This window comes from Macrobrachium rosenbergii, chromosome 52 (assembly GCF_040412425.1).
Source record: "Macrobrachium rosenbergii isolate ZJJX-2024 chromosome 52, ASM4041242v1, whole genome shotgun sequence".
NCBI classification, from domain to species: domain Eukaryota; kingdom Metazoa; phylum Arthropoda; class Malacostraca; order Decapoda; family Palaemonidae; genus Macrobrachium; species Macrobrachium rosenbergii.
The window spans coordinates 29,482,743-29,504,003 of NC_089792.1; positions in this window are offsets into that span (position 1 = coordinate 29,482,743).

The window sequence follows — 21,261 nt, forward strand, 5'->3', positions numbered from 1 at the left end:
CATATCTTCTCGGAATGTATGTCATGACTGATCTTCTCTTGAAAAGGGCTGTAGCGGCGTGGGAGTTGGCACTATAATAATACCTCTTCCATTCGTATCCCACTATTTTGAACTCCTCCTTTTCGATCCTTGTTTGGTCCAGCTAGTGGGTCACATTTGTTTGCCTATTACAGTTTATGATCGTCTTGAATAGCTTGTTCATCTGTATCATGAGTTTTGAATAGTCGTCTTACTTCTCTTCACATCTCCTACACTTGTACTGCTCCAGGCTGCACTGAAGGTTCTTTTCCAATATCTTTGCTGCACATTGATTCAGTATTAATTTGGTTTCTTTGTTGATAAAACCATGGAGCCTAAACATTATCTCATATTTACATGACGATTACATAATTAGCATATATACTACTGCACACACGCACATTATATATATATATATATATATATATATATATATAGTATATATATATATATATATATATATATATATATATATATGTACAGTATATATATATATATATATATATATATATATATATATATATATATATATATATATATATATATATATATATATATATATATATATATATATATACGGTACATATAAGAAGACAGTATATATATAGGCATATATATATATATATATATATATATATATATATATATATATATATATATATATATATATATATATATATATACGGTACATATATATAACAGTTATATATATGATATATATATATATATATATATATTATATATATATATATATATGGATCTAAGCAGTGTTCTTGGCATAAATTAAAAACCAGTAAATTACAGACTTTTTTGCACAGCAGTTAAAAACACCAACAAAAACAATAACAATGTACAATCACTAAACACTAACATTCACAATACACTTACACTCACTCAAACACGTGCACCTGCGCCACACACTTACACTCAATAACCACATACACTTACATACACCACGCTCACTAAACACTCACACTCAATGACACTAAAACACTCACTGAATACTAACACTCATTAGGCACTTCTATATACACTATGCCTCCACAAAACCATAAGCATTCACAAACACACACTTTAAACATTCATTAAACTTAAACATTCACTAAACACTAACATTCACAAAACATTTACTAAAACCCTAAACACTCACTAAACATTCACTGAATACTTACACAGTAAACATTCAATGAATACTTACACACTAAACATTCACTGAACACTAACATGCACTAAACCCTAAACACTTACGCATTAAACATTCACTAAACGCTAAACACTCACTAAACATTCATTGAATACTTGCACAATAAACATTCACTAACATTCACAAAACATTCACTAAATCCTAAACTAAACATTCACTAAACCCTAACTAAACATTCACTACACACTTATAAACATTCACTAAACACTTATTTACTAGACCCTAAACATTCGCTAAACACTCACTCATTAAACATTAACGATAAAAAAATATTCACAGTCGCACTAAACCCCTATTCAATTTGCTGGTTACCAGACCTTTAAAGACCGCCGGAAGGCTGTGCAGCGCCGGTCAGGTGGAAGACCACTGAACTACGTAGTACTGGTACAGAGATCGTAACTCTAGGTATGTACCCTCTATGTTCTAGGTAGAACGTGTCAGGGGTGACTGCAGGGAATCTAGGAATCCTTCAGTCTCCAGCTCCTGGAAGAACGAGAGAAATGCCATTTGCGCATGCACCAAACTTCAAAGTCTCCAGGAACACCTCCGAGATGCTTCAAATCGTCTGGAATCCTTCAGAGAGACAAGTGTCATATTTGGAAAAGCTGGGTAAGAGAAAGCAAAGAGTATGATGAAGGGAAGGGTCCGACCAGAGGCTGCTCCTCGGAGGAAGGCAGGTATCTTGCCAGGTTGGGAAAGCGGGCCTGGAGAGGACCCAAACCCTCAAGGATGAGCCCAAAAGCCCCCCAAGGCTCGCCAGTCTCTTGATGGGAGCCTTGAAGGAAGGGTCCGACCTGAGGCTGCTTCCTCGGAGTGAAGGCAGGTATCTTGCCAGGCTGGGGAAGCGGGCCTGGAGAGGGCCCAAGCCCTCAAGGATGGGCCCCAAAGCCCCAAGGCTCGCCAGTCTTTTGAGGGCAGCTTTGAAGGAAGGGTCGACCAGAGGCCTGCTTCCTCGGAGGAAGGCAGGTATCTTGCCAGGCTGGGAAGCGGGCCTGGAGGGCCCAAGCCCTCTTCAGAGGATGGGCCCAAAGCCCCAAGGCTCAGTCTTTTAGGCAGCTTTGAAGGGAAGGTCCAGACCCAGAGGCTGCTTCCTCGGAGGGAAGGCAGGGTATCTTGCCAGGCTGGAAGGGGCCTGGAGGGCCCCAAGCCCCCTCAAGGATGGGCCCCAAAGCCCCCAAGGCTCGCCAGTCTTTTGAGGGGCAGCTTTGAAGGAAGGGTCCGACCAGAGGCTGCTTCCTCGGAGGAAGGCAGGTATCTTGCCAGGCTGGGAAGGGCCTGGAGAGGGCCCAAGCCCCCTCAGGATGGGGTCCCAAAAGCCCCCAAGGCTCGCCAGTCTTTTGAGCAGCTTTGAAGGGAAGGGTCCGACCAGAGGCTGCTTCCTCGAGGAAGGCAGGTATCTTGCCAGGCTGGGGAAGGGGCCTGGAGAGCTGCCCTCAAGGATGGCCCCAAAAGCCCCAAGGCTCATGCCATCTTTGAGGGCAGCTTTGAAGGGAAGGGTCCGACCAGAGGCTGCTTCCTCGGAGGAAGGCAGGTATCTTGCCAGGCTGGGAAGCGGGCCGAGGAGGCCCAAGCCCTCAAGGATGGGGGCCCCAAAGCTCCCAAGGCTCGCCAGTCTTTTGAGGGCAGTTTGAAGGAAGGGTCCGACCCAGAGGCTGCTTCCTCGGAGGAAGGCAGGTATCTTGCCAGGCTGGGAAGGGCCTGAGAGGCCCAAGCCCCTCAGGATGGGCCCAAAAGCCCCCAAGGCTCGCCAGTCTTTTGAGGGGCAGCTTTGAAGGGAAGGGTCCGACCCAGGAGGCTGCTTCCTCGGAGAAGGCAGGTATCTTGCCAGGTTGCAAAGGGCCTGGAGAGGGCCAAACCCCCCTCAAGGATGGTTCCCCAAAAGCCCCCAAGGCTGCCAGTCTTTGAGGGCAGCTTGAAGGGAAGGGTCCGACCTCAGAGGCTGCTTCTCGGAGGAAGGCAGGTATCTTTTGGCCAGGCTGGGAAGCGGGCCTGGAGAGGGCCCACCCCTCAAGGATGGGCCCTGCAAGCCCCAAGGCTCGCCAGTCTTTTGAGGGGGCAGCTTTGAAGGAAGGGTCCGATCAGAGGCTGCTTCCTCGGAGGAAGGCAGGTATCTTGTCAGGCTGGGAAGCGGGCCAGGAGGGGCCCAGCTCCTCAAGGATGGGGGTCTAAAGCCCCAAGGCTCGGCCAATCTTTGAGGGCAGCTTTGAAGGGAAGGGTCCGACCCAGAGACTGCTTCCTCGGAGGAAGGCAGGTGGTATCTTGCCAGGCTGGGGAAGCGGGCTGGAGAGGGCCTGCCCTCATGATGGGCCCCAAAAGCCCCCAAAGGCTCGCCAGTCTTTTGAGGGCAGCTTTGAAGGGAGGGTCCACCCAGAGGCTGCTTCCTCGGGAGGAAGGCAGGTATCTTGCCAGGCTGGGGGAAGCGGGTCTGAGAGGCCTGCCCAAGCCCAAGGATGGGCCCCAAAAGCCCCAAGGCTCGCCAGTCTTTTTTGAGGGGCAGCTTGAAGGGAAGGGTCGACCCAGAGGCTGCTTCCTCGGAGGAAGGCAGGTATCCTGCCAGCTGGGGAAGGGGACTGAGATCCCACAGATCCCGGTCGAAAGGACCCAGAAGATGGCAGCGCCTCCAGAGCAAAGCACAGCAGAGTCAATGGGAGGCCAGTCAGATTCCTCCCACAGTCCTGCTTAACTTGGGAAGGTTGTTCCTCCTGCTTTGTTTCTTCTTTGTCTGACTTCATCCGCTTTTTTCCTTCCACTTTCAATTCTGTAGAGCGGTTCTTCATTGCTCAGGCCTCTTCTCTCGAACAAAACCCACCTCCACTCTTTGTCGTTGAGTTTTTCCTTTCACGAGACAATTTACAGTTTCTTCTCAGCCGTCCCGTTGGAGCGATTGAGTTCGATCGTCCGGATTCTGGACCTTCGACTGGACACCTGAATTATTCCTCTGGGCCTCTTTTCCAAGACTGTTGTCAAGAGCGCCATTTCTTGCTCGAGGAACATGAACTTCTTGGTGTGAGGCTCACTGGCGTCCTTCCAGCTCTTTCCTCATCTTCTCTCTCTCTGCTTCACGGGCCTTCACCTTTTCCTCGAGATAGGCGATGTAGACCTCATTCACGCTTTTTTCATCTTCCAGTTCGAGTATTTTTCCTTTGTTCTTTCCAGTTTCTGTTTCTTGAGAGTGAGGAAGTCAGTATCCTTTTTTTTCTTAATCATGGCGTCCTCCCATTCTTCATTTTTTCTTCTTTTAGGCATTCGTTATTTGAGGAAAGGTCCTTATTTTTGCTTTCAGTTTTCCTTATCATTTCCTGGGTATCAACGAGAAATTTCGAAGCTTTTCATTCTGGGTAGATATGTTTAATAAATCTGAAATTGAAGTTTATTGATTTTACTGGACCTCTGTAATATTTACAAAAAATATACAACGTTGTTTTAGCTGATTATTTCATAATAATTACCGGTTTTGTTTAAATGATCGGGGTGGGCGCCTGAGGACAAGCCACTCTGAAAATATTAACTGAAGTCCTTTCTACACCTCTATAGAATAAACCAGACACTGTAGGATTGAGCAATATAAATCCATTTTTCAGCTAGCATAACCAATATTTGTATCTCTCTTCACGCGCACCGGCGTCTTTGATCTTTAATAACGCCAGTTAACTAAATCCGTCAGCCAGGCAATCATTATCTCTTTTCAGTCCATATTTGCAAAAATTATTAAAACATATCAATCACACACAAATGAACATAAATTTATCTTGTTTAGGTGAAGAGGTTTTCTATTATTGGTGCTATTAGACCCATTACCATTTTGGTGACTAGGCCATTATCATCAGTCAAAATGTTTATGCTCCGTTAAACAATTTGACATTACTTTGTATTTATAATGGTTGTAAAAGACAGATTTTTATGGTTTGACAATGGAAAATTGTTTATATGTTACCCTCTAATAATATATATATATATATATATATATATATATATATATATATATATATATATATATATATATATATATATATTAATATAACTAGGAGGACGAAAAAGGAGGTGATGCATGTTTCAAATTTGTTTTCGGTCAATGCTTCTGAAGCATGTTTCTCATCGCTAAAACAAAATTAAGAAAAAACTGAAGTAGAGTTAACCTTTATCTAATATATTTTGCAATATTTGAAAGGTAAGTTTAATGCATTAATTTCTATGAAACTGCACACATTATCAACTTTGGCACGTGGGTTATTGATGAGTTTGCTGAGATGACTGCATATAATTCTTGGAGAATATTGAAAACAGCTGGATTAATTAAAACCTTGTGAGGTTCGCTTTTCAGGTCTTTAGTAATAAATTAATTTTCACCATTACTGAAAATACTTGAAGGACTTCTGCTCATATGCGCTTGATACTCTGAAATTCTGCCTCTTATCGATAAATTGTTAACTTTTAGGAAATTCATATTTGCCTTCATAACAGAGTTTCTAGGCCTTGTCACTATTATTATTATTACTATTATATTATTAGTCTTCGGTAATACCTGAGAGCAAGAGCTGTGCTGGCAAAAGGGCGGTTTAATCTTTAACAACAACAAACTGACGGTTGAGTCCCTAATTGGGCCATAAGAGTCAAAAGGTCCACACCGAACCCCTTACTCCCTTTCACATCTCCGAACTAGCTTTTTTTTTTTTTTTTTTTTTTTAACCAGCCACCTTACTTTCGTTTCCTTGACAGTTCAGAGTCCAGAGGTCCGTCCATACTAAGGCACTCTTCGTTGAACAAAGACCTTTGCTGACATAAGGAGTGTACTCTAACACCATCAGATTTTGGTTGATATAGCTCAAAAGGTTAGATAGCCTACGAGAATGGCTAAGCACCAGTCTTTTTTTCCTTCTTTATAAGTTCAATCAAGTTGTAAGAGCCCCGACGCTGTCTCTTCCAAACACGTGTGTGTTCGTGTGTTCGTCGATCGTCATCATCGGAAATCGACAGGACAAAAACAGGAGCGTCTCTGTTTTCTTTCTCTACAGAACGCGATTTCAACCATACAATATTTCCGTCTTTCTCCCTAAGCATTGTTGTCTTAACGTATGTACAATCATCACTACTTGCATTGCCATGCAAGCATTCTAATCATGTACTCATAATGTTCCAAACGGCTTCTGTATCAAACTGTGTGTATGTTTCTGTTGAAGACGCCAAAGGTCTCTCCATTTCACATTTATTATGCTATTGCATTGTATCCATTAATGTCTTGAATCTCATGCACAATTGGCCATATGTAGAATTTCCTGACCTTCCACTGATGTATGTTTCATCACCATATGTTAATCATGTTCTTGATATCGCCATCTGTTTGTCTGCCGACAAACACAGATGTTCGAACCTTTTATGTCCGTTTTACCTGTCTGTATGTAGACGCTATATTACCGCTCGCACGCGTCAATAACATCTTCAAGATTCTGTACATTTATCTCAGTAAGGAACAACCAATAAACCAGTTAACACCCAGCCAGTATGTCGCTCATTCCCCAGTCCTTACAAAAGCAAATGGGGTAAAATAATGATGTTGTTTTATACTTAAAAATGCTCTGTCCCATCCACTTTAGAGCTTAAATATTTTCATAGTGGTAATGATAGAATGATAGTGAGTCCCGATTATTGTAAGAAATAATAATAATTCAAAACACCAAGTTCGCTCGTTATGTATTGCAGTTTTTCTGTTTAAATTTTTATCACATCTGGTCTAGAAATGGTAATGACGGTGCTGATATGTGTGATTTGGCATCATTAATTATGATTTTTAAGAGGTGCATATGTCAAACAAGTTTTATGACCCAATCTATATTCATAGAGAACGGACCACATAGCATCATTTGCTGACAACCGATTCAGCCAAGCAGAAAAGGAGCGGCTTGTATAAAACAGTAGTGTGTTTGATTCAAATTCAAAGACTGGTGATTTAGTGTATTCAAACCTAGGTATTCTAAATTAATATTTTTTTACTTCAGTATTTGTATATTTAATGGGATAAAAAGTAATATTTTCATATCGCATTCAATTTCTTTGTTTATGTGGTTTGAAGAGATAATATTTTCTTCTGGCAATGTCTAATTTATGCAACAGTGGAATAATAATTGTACCATGGAGAATAATGTATGACTGCAAGAGAAGTCTTCCAAAATTGAGAGAATATTTACCCGACAGCGGCAGAGATTCAGATGTAAGAGAGCATTTGAAATGCTACTGATAAACATGTACATATTGTCGCAGGTTGTATTAGTTATATAGAACTACATGCCTTCATTCCGCAGTAGTTTTGTCGTATTTGACATTTTGACTTGTAGGCTTGCCACTTTACCTATGGGGCAGGTTCAAATGTCAAATGAAAATGATAGGGGAATGAACTGGATTGTGGAGTGTTCAGGAATTTCTGATGGTTTTCAGTGTAAATTTGTATACTTATGGTAGGGCTTGGGACATACCAGCAGGCTGCAAGGTTAGGGGTGAAGCTGCAAAGGTCTTTAACTTGGCCTCCCAAAGGAAACGACCCACTCGAGTGCTTACATTCGTAGTTTATTTTAACATCTTGTGATTGTATATTCACAGTCAAGTCCCTGCAGTATGTATTGTAAAAGAACAGTAAAGTAGTGTACAAGGAGTCATACATACTTTTATTTTTGACTTTATATAGGAAAATACAGCATACAGTAATTATAATGCATGGTCAGGCCCTCCCCTCTGTATGTAGCCTTGTGGGGCAGTTGATTTTATAGTTTTGGATAATTGAAAAGTATTATTGAATATATTCCTCGATAAATTTTTACCTTAGACAATTACTGTACTTTGGGCATAATAATTTTTCCATATTTTAATGTGTGGTAGAATTGTTTTGACATTAATTTCATTAGGGGACGAATACTTTAGACAATGAACGCCATCTGTTTATCAAACAATTCCAAGTTACAGCCTTCCTTACCTAGCCAAGGAGGCTTTCCACCTGTACCTGCCACGTAGTTCAGCTAACCTAGGTTCTGGGCCCTGCCCAGCTCTATACCCCCAATGTAAACTAACGAAGGGGCTGCAAGTACTTGCTGAGGATTTTGCCCCTCTGGAACCCCTACCTACAACTTTAGGATGCTGGCTCCTTACCTAACCCTAGACCTACCTAATCAAACCTTGGTAGCTCACTAACCTACCCAGTTAATCTAACTTGGGGCTGGGTCCATACTAGCCAGCAAGGGGCCCTGTCCTCCTGACTCCCCATCTAACTTTAACTTTTGACCAACTAGGTCCCTTCCTCTAGTCTTAGGCCAGATCCCTCACCCAACCTAGCAAAGGACATTGCAAAAAGAATAAGAATAAGGTTGAAATTTGAACAATCTATTAACTTAATACAACTTTAATATAGGGCCCCAGATCCCTCATCCTAGCATGATATTAGTTTGAAAACATTCCGTATATCTAATCATAATCTGGCCATGCTTATAGATTAGCAATGCTGAGAGGCTTTTTCTCTGATTCTCAAGTGAGGCAGAATGAGGTAACTATGCAGTCCTTGCCTGTGCAAGAACAATTGCATACGGTTTCATGTCAGTTGCTCCTCGTCATCTGTTATCCTTGTAGGAGTTTATGCTGCAATGGATGGATCCATCTAAATTTTCAGAGAACTGAAGGGGTACTTGTCAGCCTTTGGAGACCTTCTGCCTTATATCTCTTGAGCTGAACTCTCCTCCTCTGGAATTGCTGTTTACAGATGTATTGAAGGATGGCAGGTCACATCTGAAAGGCTTTCATTGTTTCAGATTGGGAACAGAGTACATCTTTCACAAATCAGTGTTTTGGAAATGCAGGCAGTGTGGCTAGCCTTGCAAACATCCAGATCAGCTGACAGGTCACTGACAGTGCAACACAACTATAGTGACGGTATGTCATCAAGCAAGGAGGGAGTACTTCAGCTAGTGTAAGTGTGTGATGTGGAATGAGGAGAGACTCTGCCTGCTTACTTTCTTTCTTCTTCTTGGAGCAGCTGAAGCTATCTGCTGGTGTAGAATCCTAAGATGCATCTCCCTTCCCCCTCTCTTTTAAAGGGGAAGGAGGGCATGTGGTAGGGGTAGATTCTGAACCCATCCCATTTTTAGCTAAAGTTAGCCAGCAACCTCACAGGGGATTTCATGAGTTACTGAATGCCTTAACTTATTTGAGTGAGTCCTCTCCCAAGATGAGAGTCTCACTTATGCCCAGGGCCCTGTTGCTCTTTCATCCCTAATGCCAAACCAAGTAAGAGGTTACAGGAATCATCTTATCCATTACTTGCTCATGCATCCAGAAGCCTGACATTTCTGGGTATTGTTCAACTCAGGTCAGTTGTCAGAGACGACATCCCACCAGTGGAGTAAATCTTCTATATAAAGGGCTGTGGTTTGTACTTCTGTAGGAACAAATGAAAGTGTTTGAAAATAAATTGTGTTCTTCCAGTTATACAATCAGAACCTTATCATTAGCCCACCTCAGCCATCCTGCTTTGTCCCTTTGGCCATGAAAAGTGGTTAGTGGTAAGGTGAGTAAAGGGTATTCTACCATCCCACACAAGCACTAGTAAATGACCTTTTATGAAGTTCAATGACTGTCATGGCTGGTACTAAGGATATATCTTTATAAAAGGCTTGTTTGTATACTAGAAAAATAAAAATTGCTGTAAAGAATTTATATAAAAGGAGATGGTTTATATTTTTGTAGTAATAAATAACAAAATGTATAAAGTATACAGGTAGTTTTTCATAGGTATACAAACCAGAGCCATTATCATAAATGCTATCTCCACCAATCTCTGCTTTGTCCCTGTTACTGAAGGAAAATGCTTGGTCAGAAGGCATGATAGTATTCCTCCACCCACCCCATAACCACCCAGTTATGTTCCTCCATGAAGTGCAATACTCTAGCTTGCATTGAGGATAATATATAAAAGAACTATAAATATATCTACAATATATCACTTTACAAATTTATTTTACTCATATTGTGTATATTAGTTAAAAAATGTAATAATTCTTACATTCTTCAGAAGATAAGGCAAAATGACTGAGTGTGTCAGAACTTAGTTGAAACAGATGCTACATGACGCTGTAGCTTGATGGTGGTAGTCACAATAAATCTGTCAGTCTCAGTGTGTGTGGAGATACAGTAACTGCTACCACAGATCTAACATGATCAATGGGTTTTTATGTTGAAACAAAGCAATTTCACTATTTAATAGGAAAACTAGGACAACTTATGAAGTTGAAGTTCATTTCTAAATGAAAGGAGGTTTATTGGGTTTTATTTCTATGCATTTTCAACAGAATATTTTTTTTCATTACCTGTTGTCACTGATTTTCTGATTTGTTTCAGACAAGCATGACAGAATGCCCAGATATAGAATTTAATTATAATGATGCAGATACACCAGAAAATGAGATAGCAGAGCTTTACTCATACACGAAGGTCCAGAGTTCCAACTTAACCTTAAGGTAAGAATCTTGTAACTATGGTAGTTTTTCTGTCTTTTATAAAATGTTATACATTAGTTACCATTGTATTTTAGGGTTTGTGCAGTTGTCATTTAGTGTTGGCATAATGCTTTGTAGGTACAGAGATTGTTCATGTCTTGTTAGTCATAAGCAAAGCAATTGTTACATCATGCAGCAACCTTCTTCCAGAAAGATTCCTTGAACATGTTATGTCTGCCATTCAAATCAGTTTGGTTCCAGGTGTAAGTGAATGTCCAGCTATCCCTTTGTAATATGTAAGTCAGTACAAATATATATTTTCATTTTCTACTAATGTAAGAAAGTCCAGATCATTTTTTTTTCTTAGATTCACTGGATATGTTTATTTTTTTTCTTTGGGTTTTGTTATTTTGTCGGATTTGTAATCCATAAGCAAAGTAGCTTTGCTCATTATGTCCAATCTTGGATTAACCTTAAATGTGCATTAGTCTATTTCTCCTGACACATGCAAAAACAGAATAGTTTTCACCTTTGTTGGATCGCCCTGGCTCCAACACCAATGGTAAAGTAATTCCAAGTGTGTCTTAACTCCAAGTTCACCCACTTGATTTTACTTTTTGAAGTTGTGCTTTGGATCATGATCACATATACAGTATCTTTCTTATTTCATCCTTTGCTTCCGTGCTTTATTTTTGTTGGTTTTATATTTTATCTTGTTTGCCTAAAGTGTAGTAAGTTTTCATTGCATATTATTTTTCTTCAGCTTTTTGGTAATGTTTCAGCATTTTTGCTTTCACTGAGTGTGCCGATCCGTTTTGTTTCCTAAAGAAGTTTATATTATTCCAGATTTGAAGCTGATTGTTTTTATCATATTCATTCGTTTGTCATTTATTATATTAGTACTTTCTTAAAAGTGAATTCTTTCTTTGTGGGGTTAGCTTAACCTGATGTGATTTTGTTCTTATGAGGTTACAAACTTCTTATCTTTTTTTTTTATGATATAGTTATCCACTGCAAAAAGCTGGTCTGGAGTTTCAGTCAGGTAACAAGATAGTTAACTAGTAAGTGACCCACTCACTTGCTCATCTGTCACTGTCACTGTTTTTTTGTTGTGAGTACGTTTTTGCTCCACTGGTAGTGAACAGGGCAGCTGTTGTTGTCAACAGCTACTTAGTCTGTGCATTGGATGTGAAGTGTTCAAGTGTGCCTCTCCACATAGAATAAGAACTTGAATGCCATTCTTAATACAGGAATCTCGATAGCCAAATGCCATTCTTAATACAGGAATCTGGAGAGCCACAGGAACTTTTAAGTCTTCTCCTATTAAGAGTATGTGTATGGATGGTGGTTAGCCTCCTCTGGAACTTCACTTGCAGACTGTGCTGTCTCATAACTGGATGAGGTTCCAGAGGCCCCCCCTAGATCTTTAACAGCTATTGAAGTGAGGTCAAAAATGTTTTGCCTATTACAGATACCATCCCGAAATGCCATGGGTCTTTTAATTCAGAGCAAAAAAGGTTTTGAATGAATTAAATCTAACAAACTGTAACATTACATGTACTGTATTGCCTTTTAAATATTCTCCAGTTCCTCCATGGTAGAAGTAATGTAAGCCTTTTAGAATAGGCTTTGATGTACACACAAAGATTATCCAGTATAATTCTGGTGGTCAAATATGATGTTGGTATTGGATTTATCGCTTCCTCCCAAAAGCACCACATCTGAGAGCAATATGGGGGGGTGTATGCAGTGTGGGGCGGTGTGTTTCATGGATTACCTGAAGAATTATATGCAATTTTGATAGATTAAAGGATATCATAACTCTTGGCAAGAAAAAATATATAATTTTTAATGACCTGACCATACTGCAGTCTCTGGGAAGGTTTAATACAAAGTACATGTACCCAGTTGTTTTAGATTTTAGTCAACCATTATGGTATAGAAAATAACTTTTTGCTGTTTTTGTGAGCTCATATAGGTGTTAGAAGAGAATGGGTATACTGTTTGGCAAAGAGTTTTACATTAAATGCTACAGAAAGAACTTTGGAGACCTTTTCTAGCAATCTAGAAGAAAGTGGATTACCAAATCATCTCACCCATGGCATTCTGACTCGTTCAGAATAAGTATAGCATTTCAAATCTTCAAGTGATTGTATAGCCTAAAACTGTTTGAAATGTACTAACCTAATCAGTAGCCTAAGTTTTATGCTACAACACCCAGCTTATCAACTGTATTATTCTACTCAACAAGCAAACCGTATTGCATTGTGTATATTATCTAAGACATAAATGGTACAAACTTCCTGTTAATTCAAATGGCAACATTCAGTATTCTTAACCTGAATTGGAGATTGGCATGAGCACAATCTTCACTTTGTAATCCTCATGCAAAGGACACCTAAGTAATTTTTCTTACATTTAGATATGCATATCTCCTAAAGGAATTCTCTCTAAATGAAGTGTAAGATGAAAAGGAATACTTAAGTAAATTTGAAGGCACCGCCAACTATGGCTGAATCTCCTGAGTCATTCTTAGGTACAGCTACACTGCACCAGAGCTGTAACGAGACTGACTTCACAACCGTCATTGATCAACACCAAATGTTTGACTAACAGCTGAACCAACAAACAACCGATGACCGATAGTTGAGCACTATTTCACATATACTTACAATTAAATAGATGAAACAGCCAAACACAATGCTTTTCACAACTATATACAAACACAACAGAACATATTCATCTTCCACGTAACATGCATTTCCACTTTACATAAGTAAGGAAAACAAAACTATACCACAACTTGCGGGAAAGTACAATCTCTCTCGTCAAAGTTTTGACATACTCCCCTGCAAGAAAAACTTATGCCTACATTATTTTAATACAGGCAGTCCTCGGGTATCGGTGGGGGTTCCGTTCTGGGGGTGTGATGATAACTGAAAATCGGCGATTTCCAGCGCTTTTTCTGCCATTTTCCAGCTTATCGGCTCCGAAAAGTGCCAATTTTCGGTTATCAGCACCTCTGTTAGGTATGTATTGGCGCCTATACCCAATTATCGGCGCCAATAAGAGGAAATTGGCGATTTTCGGTGCCGAAAATTGCCGATTTTCGGCGCTAGACAAGCCCCATAAAACTGGATCGCCATTAACTGAGCCCACTGTTAACCAGGGACTGCCTGTAGTCCTGTTCTTATCAATGCCTTTCTGGCTTCTGCAGCTAAATTATTTGAACAGTCTCTCTGTATGGGCGGGTGCTTGACTGAATGTCTTCTGCTGCAGGATCAATTTCCCTTATCTCCTGCCACAGCTCTAAGGTAAAACATAATTACAGGTTTCATGATCTGGCTATGGGACGTTCTTAGAGTAGCCACTCTTAGGACCTTGTCTCGCCCTGTATGTAACTCGGCCACTTGGCCCAACTTCCACTTGCTCCTTGGCCCCTCGTCATGAATGAGGACTCCTTCCCCTATCCTGGGCCAAGAGCCATGCATTGCTCCTACTCGATGGGTCTCTCTTTTCCTCAGGTTGTCGCACAACCTGGATGCATACAGAAATTTTTTCTCGGTGAACTCTCTCTGTCCATAGGTAGGGTCACCAGAGGTCTCTTCCCAATTTACTACTTCTCTTGGGAAGAAGCTTTCTTCCAAGAATCAAATGGTTAGGGATAAAATTTCCAATTGATTCAAATCCCCAGGCGTGTAACTTAATGGTTTATCATTGATGATTCCTTCTAGTTCTACCAGTACACAGGTTGGTTCTTCAAAACTGAGTAAGACTTGGCCTACAATTTTTTTAGGCATGACTTAGAAAGTCCTATCAGCCTTTCCCCATATAGCACCAAACCACGGTGCTCTCGGTGGAATAAACTTCCAGTTACACTTTATATCTAACAGATGTTCCTCTACCCTGGGAGTTTCCAACATGGCCCATATGATAATCTGATTTTGCTACAAACGTGGTGGCGTTGTTACTCAACATGAGTGCTGGGAAACCTCTTCTACTGCATAACTTTCTAAAACTCATGAGGAATGAGTCACAGGACTGGTTATCAACTAGTTCCACATGTATGCCTCTGGCTATCAGGCATATAAATAAGATGATACAAGCCTTCTCAGGGCTCTGTCCCTTTCCCTTAACCCATAGTATTCCAGTGTAGTCCACACCTGTGGTATTAAAAGGTTGCTTACATTGCATCCTGAACGCAGGTAATGGAAGAACTATATTGGGCCTAGGCTTATGGCATCCCCTGCGTTCTCCACGAATAACACAATTGTGTAATATACTCTTAGATAGTTGCCTTATCTGTGGGATCCAGAACTCTTGCCTGACACTTGCCACAGTTGCATTTACACCTATATGAGCATTAGCATCATGATGTTCTTTAATAATTACCTGAGTAACTTCGCAACTCTGGCAGTAGCATAGGAAACTTAGTAGCTTCGCGTAACTGTGCGTGTTCTAGTCTACCCCTACACCTTATTATCCTGTTGTCCAGGTAAAGATTCAACTGGTGTACGAGAGCTAGTTTTGGTTTTCTTATCCCCCCTCATCAAACTCTCGGGTATTCCTCTTGGAAAAATTCCTTTGCATGGGGGCAATAGGTCTTATTCCTTGCCTCTTGAGTTCTCAAGGTCAGTTCTCATATTTCTTTTATATTGGTTGAACTCCTACAATTATTCAAAATCGTGAGGATCCATGCTGTGGCCCTATAGACCTTTTGAACTTTGCTGAATTTTCCCAGTTCAGCAAGTGAGCATCACCATTCAGGTTGGTCCCTATAGTATTGACCAAAATGTTCTCCCCTACCCTGCACAAATGATCCACCAACCCATGACTATCTATTGGCCAAGAGGAATTTTTTTTTTTTTTTAACTAAGGGGTCCCTCCACAGAAAGAACTATCCAAGATCATTTCTGTCCTTTTCCCACGTGTCAACCAGTCACTGGGATTATCATCTGTAGGCACATAGGGCAAGATCGTTTCTGGAGTTAGAGAGTTTATTTCCTGCGCTCTATTTTTCACAAATACAGGGAGAACACTTTTCTATACTGGCCAACGTAGGGCAACTTTACAGTCCAATCAAACAAAGAGTTCAACAAAATTATCCTTCTCAAAGGATTCTTTAATAAATTTGGCCATTCTTGGTGCTAGCAACAATGCCATCAACTCAAGTTTTGGAACAGTTAATTCTTTAATGAGTGTACGTGTTAGGGTCATGAGGCAAATGAGGTCGATTAAGGACTTTTCAAAACCTACTTTGACATTTAAAAAAAAGAGAACCGTTGTCCCAGTTGTTTTATTGCCTTCCTACTATGTATCCTTCCATCCCTACATCCACATGGCCCTCCCCCTATCATCCAGGCCCGAGGGGATCCCATCTCTCCCCCCACAATCCTGGCCGGCCGCATGCCAGATTCCACCATACAGATTGTAAATAGAATTTTGTTCATGAAACTTACCTGTCAGATATATATAGCTGTATTCTCCAAGGTCCGACAGAATTTCAAATTTCGCGGCACACGCAGTGGCCGGTCAGGTGGTTAGTACCCATTCCCGCCGCTGGGAGGCGGGTATCAGGAACCATTCCCATTTTCCATTCAGATTTTCTCTGTCGCCGTGTTGTCAACCTTTGTTGTCTGCACCTCCGTCAGGATTTGCTTTTTCTAAATTACTGAGTATCTCATTGTCTTTTGGTATTTTGACTTTGGATCGCAGATCGGCATACGCTTTTTTGACTTTTCTTTGGGTTTTGATTTAGATTATCATTATGTCTGGGTCTAGCTCTGCTAGTTACCGTATGGTGTGATGTCTGAATGTAAGTGTGAGGTTGAAAGCTGCGGTTGACCTCACACTATTTGTTCTAACTGTAGGAAGCATATATGCATGTTGAATGATAGGTGTGATGAATGTGCTTCTTTGTCTGAAAATGAATGGAGAGCGTGATGATAAATATGTGAGGAAGTTGGAGCTGATCGACTGAGGAGGTCTTCCTCCAGGAGGCCTCTTTATGGAAGGGTGATGTCGGCCCTAACTCCTGTACCTTTAGATCCTAACCCTGTGGTTTTGTCTCCTGCCCTGAGATCGTGCCAGTGGAGACTAATATGCTCCGGCTATGATGGAATCGGGTCGTGCTTTAGAATCTAAGGTGTCAGCTCTCCAAGATAAGTGTTGTGAAGTGACTAGTGCCCCAGTGCAGTGGAGGGGCGTCAGACCGGCCCCATCATGCCTCTAGGCCTGGACTCTGCTGGACTCCCAGGACTCAGGGAGAGCATGTCGAAGCCGAAGGAGGGTGACGGGGAACCCCACTGGTCTGGCGCCCTTCGGCAGGTCCTGAAGACGTTTCCCAGGCTGCCCAGGCTCGATCTCGTGTTCGGGTCCTGAAGGACTGCTTCTCGCCTTCTGACACGCCCTCCCACGCAGGGGTTGGAACCGCCAGATAGACTCTCGCCTCTTAAGAGAAGCTTTGGGAGGAGGACGCCCACGCCCTCCTCTCCTACTCTGTGCCTCGCCAGAGTTTGTGGATGTTCCCCCGCAAAGAAGTACCGGACGTCATCCCAAGAAGACGTTTTGAGCGCCCAAGAGCTCTCCCTCCTCAAGAGAAGAGGATTAGGACGCCTTCGTCCTCTGCCTCTAGGTTCCGTGGATTCTCCAGAAAGAGAGGCGTACCAACGGGGACCCTTATTGCCTCCATGCAACAGCAACTCTCCTCGCTCATTGCAGAGAGTCCAGGTCCCGTCCCTCGCCGGAAGGATGTTAGACTTCCAGTGAAGAGATCTAGGCGTCCCCTTCTCCTGCCTCGCTCGCCACCTTCTGCCTGCTTCGCCCGCCTCGCGTCGTGGAAGGAACCCTGACTCGCCCCCAGAGGGTGTTGGGGAGGATCGCCTTGACGCCACCCCCAGGACTCCCTCCCTCCTTCTCGCTCTAGACGTCATATTCTCCATTTTGCTGATGACGCCGTCAGGCTTATGACGCTCGCCATGCTGCCAGACGTGACGCCCGCTGGACGCTCAAGAAGCCTCGCCATGCTGCCAGACGCACACCCGATGGGCGTTTTGACTCCCTTCAAGACGCTCCACCTGCCGTTGCTGGGCCGGCTCTCAGGTGGTTCCTGGTTCTCCAGCTGCTTTGCACGCCAGTTCCTCTTCCAAGCAGAGGTCCCGCGCGTGTTTCTCTCCAACTTCTCTCTTCCTCTTCCGCCCGATGTTGGAGATAGACTCAGGTCTCGGAGTCTGAGATGAGTTGAAGGATCAGTCCTCGCCGCCGGACTACCAGATCCTCGTCAAGCTGTTGAAGGAATTGTTTCCTGACAAGTTTCTGCCGGCAGTACCTCTCTCCTCTTCTCAACTGACTTCTACTAAGTCTAGGAAAGCTCCGGGTTTCTGGAAATGACTAAATCGCTCTCCACTAAGTTGGTCTTCAAGAAAGTCCATTTGTGGATGGACTCCCGCAAGGCTCAAGGAAAGTCTTCTCGCCCCTTCCCCCTTCAAGACTCGAAAAGCGCATGTGGTATGAGACCGGAGAAGACTTAGGCTTCGTCTTCCTTCCTCATCTAGGGAGACTTCGCCGCTCGTTGATTCGAGTAGGAGGTCTCATCTGTCGACGCCAAGATTCCCTGGACTCTTACGGAGATGGACCATCTTTTGAAGGGCCTTTTCAAGACGTTAGAAGTTTTCAACTTCCTTGACTGGTGTCTTGGAGCTTTGGACCTTAAGTCTCGGAGTCAGGACTCGATCTCCTTGTCGGACCTTTTGAGCCGCCTTGTCTTGTATGGACAACAAGGCGGTCCGAGATGGTTCTGACGAATTGGCCTCGCACTTTGCACTGGAGTGCTCAAGAAGAGGTCTCTATTCCATGTGTTTCGCCACGAAGTCCGTCTCCTTGGCACAGAAAGGAGAACTGTTGTTTGCTCCTTTCCAATCATCTTTTCCCCGGCCCGTTGGTAAAGGACATCGCTGCAAGCCTACAAGAGAAGACCACACAGGACCTGTTGGCTCAGTCATCGGCGCCTGGCGGTTCCTGGGACTCGACGACGCCAAACCGTCAACATTCTCCCAAGATGAAGAAGCCCTTTCGTGCCGGAGCATCCTCAAGCCTTCTTCTCGAGGAAAGAACCTCTCGAGAGGTAAAGCCCTTGCTAGAGGTAAGGCAAGAAGTGATGTGATTTCTCCTCCAGATATGGGGTGGGTGCCAGGCTTCTTAAGTGTTTTCAAGTCTGGAAAGTGAGAGGGGCAGACAGTTGGTCCCTTTCGGTTTTAGAGAAAGGATACAAGATCCCTTCCTTTCTCCCCTCCCTTAAGCCTTTCGCCCCTTGGACCTCTCTCCGCTGTACGGTCCAGGAAAACAAGAGATCCTATACGACCTGCTGCGGCAAATGCTCGTCAAGAGAGCAATAGAACAGGTCTTAGACCTGAATTCCCGGGCTTTAGCAACAGGTTGTTCCTGGTCCCAAACAGTCGGGAAGTTGGAGACCTGTGCTTGATGTCAGCAGCCTGAACTGGCTTGTCGCGAAAAGAAACTTTCAAGATGGAAACGGGCGCAGTCTGTTCTAGGAGCCTTAAGACCTGGGGATTGGATGGTATCCTCGACCTTCAGGACGCGCTGCATTTCCACGCATCGATACATCCTCAGTCAAGGAAGTTCCTGAGGTTCGTCTTGAGGGGAAAGGTGTATCAATTCAGAGCTCTTTGCTTTGGCCTGTCCACAGTTCATGATTTTCACCGTCATCATGCGGAATGTAGCAAGGTGGCTGCATCTGGCAGGCGACGTGTGTCGCTCTACTTGGACGACTGGCTGATTCGAGCGCCATCGAGGAGAGGTGTCTGGAGGATCTTCAAGCAACTTTAAACCTGACGTAAGGAACTCGCCTGCTGGTCAACTTCGGAAAAGTCACACCTGACTGTAACGCAGTCCATCGTGGTATCTGGGGATTCAGATGGACTCAGTGGCTTTTGGGGCTTTTCCGTCCCCGGAACGCCAACAGCTGTGCTACTTAAAAAGTCCTGGCCTTCCTAGGGAAAGAAACCTGTTCGTGAGGGAGTGGATGAGTCTGCTGGGGACCATTTCTCACTGGAAAAGTTTGTTTTCCTAGGGAGACTACATCTCAGGCCTCTTCAGTTCTTCCCTGCAAGACAACTGGGAAGACAAGGAAAATCTCGAAGTTGTCTCAAACTTTCCCTCAAGTGAAGGAGCATCTCAGGTGGTGGTTGGATCCCTCGAGGCTTTCAGAGGGCGTGTCTCAGCCTTCCAACCCCGACCTAGTGTTGTTCTCCGACGGACGCCCAATGTCGGGGTGGGGAGCAACACTGGGCAAGAGAGAAGTGTCAGGCATCTGGAGAGGGAACAGGTGGCCTGGCATATCAATATGAAGGAATTAGGGGCGATTTTTCTAGCCCTTCGATTCTTCCAAGATCAAGTGTCCGGCCCATTCAGTCCAGGTAAACGCGGACAATACCACTGCTCTATCTTACTTGAAAACAGGGAGGCACTCATTCTCGCTCCCTGTTCGTTCTTGCAAAGAGATCCTGTTGTGGGCGAGTTCCAGGAACGTTCACGATCTTGACGAGGTTCGTAGAGCAGGCGTTCAGAACGTGAGAGCGGACCTGCTAAGTCGTCGTCATCAACTGCCCCGACAGAGTGGACTCTGAACCAGGAGGTGCCAAAACTGTGGGGTTTATGGGTCGCCCCTTAGTAGACCTGTTTGTAACGTCAAAAGAACAACAGGCTTCCGCTTTGATTTGCTCTCCTGTCCTGGATCCAGGAGCAGTGTCAATAGACGCCCTTCTTGGGACTGGTCTCGTCTGGACTTTTACGCTTTCCCTCCCTTCAAGATCCTGGGAGAAGTGGTCAGGAAGAAGGCGTGCCGCAAGATAACGCAGGATGACTCTGATCGCTCCATTATTGGCCTTACAAGGAGTGGTTTCCGGAGGTAATGTCGCCTCTGGTAGACTTTCCAAGGGTGTTACCTCTTCGTCCAGATCTACCAGACAGCCCCACTTCGAACGATACCATCAAAGCCTCTCCGCTTCCTCGGTCTGACTGCGTTCAGACTATCGAAATGCTGGCGAGCGAGAGGTTTTCAAGCAGGTGGCAAGAGCGATCGCAGAGCCAGGAGAACATCCTCGATCGGAGTTTACCAATCGGCGGGGCGTTTCGGCAGTGGTGTACTTTCGCAGAGGGATTTCCTCTTCCTCGACCACTGTGAGGCAGATTGCAGACTTCCTTCTTTTCCTTAGGAAGTTCCGAGCTGGCAGTCTCTACTATTAAGGGGTATAAGAGTATGTTGTCGGCGGTCTTTCGGCACAGAGGATTAGATATCGCCAACAATACGGACCTCCATGACCTCATTAGGTCGCTCGAGACGACTAAGGTGCCTCAGTTTTTTGGTTCCATCTTGGAACTTGGACGGGTTCTTAAGTTCCTGATGCAAAGCCCTTTGAACCCTTCATGCTGCTTCTTTGAGGGACTTAACAAAGAAGACTTTATTTTTTAGTGGCTCGCTACTGCAAAGAGAATCAGTGAGATTCATGCAATATCTAAGTCAGTTGGTTTTAAAGGAGACGATGCGGTGTG